The 2,364-nt window shown below is 42.4% G+C and overlaps 1 pseudogene; it reads left to right on the forward strand.

The window, feature by feature from the left end:
• Positions 1–1,757, forward strand: part of LOC116097494 — a 2,561-nt pseudogene extending 804 nt beyond the window's left edge.
• Positions 1,758–2,364: the final 607 nt, after the last annotated feature.

Consider the following 2,364-nt stretch of genomic DNA (forward strand, 5'->3'; position numbering starts at 1 on the left):
AAAAAAAAAAAAACCAAACGCTTTGATCTAGGCTTAGAAGATGTGTTAATTCCTTACTTAGATGCCCGCAAAAGGAGCTAAAAACCCCCAGAATCTTCCTGATCCACGGACCCGACGAACACAGACACAGGGAAGAAGAGCGTCAGAGAAATAAGATTAGAGCTGATCATGAGAAGGCCTTGGAAGAAGCAAAAGAAAAATTAAGAAAGTCAAGAGAGGAAATCCGTACAGAAATTCAGACAGAGAAAAATAAAGTAGCCCAAGCAATGAAAACAAAAGAGACCAGGGTACTGCCACTCGTCCCTCCCTGTCCCACAGTGCATAGGAGTCAGCATTGGGGATCCAGAAGACACTGAGATCAGGAAGAAAAGAGACAAAATTAAAGAGATGATGAAACATGCATGGGATACTTACAGAACATATGGATGGGGACATAATGAGCTCAGGCCCATTGCAAGGAAAGGGCATTCCACTAACATATTTGGAAGCTCACAGATGGGTGCCACCATAGTGGATGCTTTGGACACCCTTTATATTATGGGGCTTCCTGATGAATTCATGGATGGGCAGAGATGGATTGAAAAAAACCTTGAATTCAGTGTGAATTCGGAAGTGTCTGTGTTTGATGTTAACATTTGCTTTATTGGAGGGATCCTCGCTGCATATTACCTGACAAGAGAGGAAATATTCAATACTAAAGCAGTGCAGTTGGCTGAGAAACTCCTTCCTGCCTTTAACACGCCTACTGGGATTCCTTGGGCAATGGTAAACCTGAAAAGTGGAGTAGGTCGAAACTGGGGCTGGGCGCCTGCAGGCAGCAGCATCCTAGCTGAATTTGGCACCCTGCACATGGAGTTTGTGCACCTCAGCTACTTGACTGGTGACCTGACTTATTATAATAAGGTCATGCACATTTAGAAACTACTACAGAAAATGGAACGCCCAAATGGTCTTTATCCAAATTATTTAAATCTAAGAACAGGGCGCTGGGGTCAGTATCACATATCAGTTGGTGGTCTGGGAGATAGTTTTTATGAATACTTAGTTTTATGAAAGTATGGCTGAGGTAAGATAAAACATACCACGAGGCAAGAAGGATGTATGACGATGCTGTCAAGGCTATAGAAAAACATCTTATTAAGAAGTCCCGAGGAGGTCTGGTCTTTATTGGAGAATGGAAGAATGGACACTTGGAAAGGAAGATGGGTCACGTGGCCTGCTTTGCTGGGGGAATGTTTGCACTTGGAGCAGATGGTTCCAGAAAGGATAAAGTTGGTCACTATTTAGAACTAGGGGAAGAATTGCATGAACTTGTCATGAGTCATATGACAGAACTGCATTGAAACTAGGTCCTGAGTCATTCAAGTTTGATGGTGCAGTGGAAACAGTAGCTGTGTGACAAGCTGAAAAGTATTACATCCTTCATCCAGAAGTAATTGAAACCTATTGGTATCTATGGCGATTGACCCATGACCCAAGATACAGGCAGTGGGCCTGGGAAGCAGCACTGGCTATTGAAAAGTCCTGCAGAGTCAGCGGTGGATTTTCTGGTGTCAAGGATATATACTCCCTGACCCCTGTGCATGATGAGGTGCAGCAAAGCCTTTTTCTTGCTGAAACATTAAAAATACTTGTACCTGCTGTCCTCTGGCGATGACCTTCTACCTTTAGACCACTGGGTGTTTAACACAGAGGCTCACCCTCTGCTGGTCTTACGTTTAGCCAACACCACTCTTTCAGGTAATCCTACTGTTTGATGAGCACAGCTCCAGAAAGACCATTCTTACCTGTGTTTTGTTTACATGGACCACTACAGAAATTGTCTGGAGAGGCGACTTTTGAAAACCTGGAACTCTATGTCAATATGCCAGATGAAACTCTTCCCTGTAAGCCTTTTTACTTGTAGATATATCAACTTTGAAATTATTCCATTTTATACCTGACCAAAACATGTTCTGGTACACGTAGGACAGAAACCTGATGTGTTTTGATTCTTAATGAGATGGCCACATGAGAAACAGTGTCTTATTCTATACTGTCAGTGCAAGTCAAGAACATAGAGCACCTTATGGGAGCTAGAGATGGCTTTTGAACCTGCACCATGCTTTTGTTCTCACCTAGAACTGTAACAGTAACCAGAAGAGATAGCATATCTGTCTTATTTTAAATGTACTTGTTTTCCTCCCACAGTGGAGCAGCTTTCAAATCAAATGTAGTACATTGTGTAGCCCTTTCCTCCATTTTAATAATAGTGGAACAAACTGAATGAACAGAAACAGAGGAACAGTGTAACTACATTGTAGCAAGAAGACTTGGGGGAAAAAAACAGATATTGTCCCTATCTGAATTTTCGAGCTCCTCATT

This window comes from Mastomys coucha, chromosome X (genome assembly GCF_008632895.1).
Source record: "Mastomys coucha isolate ucsf_1 chromosome X, UCSF_Mcou_1, whole genome shotgun sequence".
NCBI lineage: Eukaryota > Metazoa > Chordata > Mammalia > Rodentia > Muridae > Mastomys > Mastomys coucha.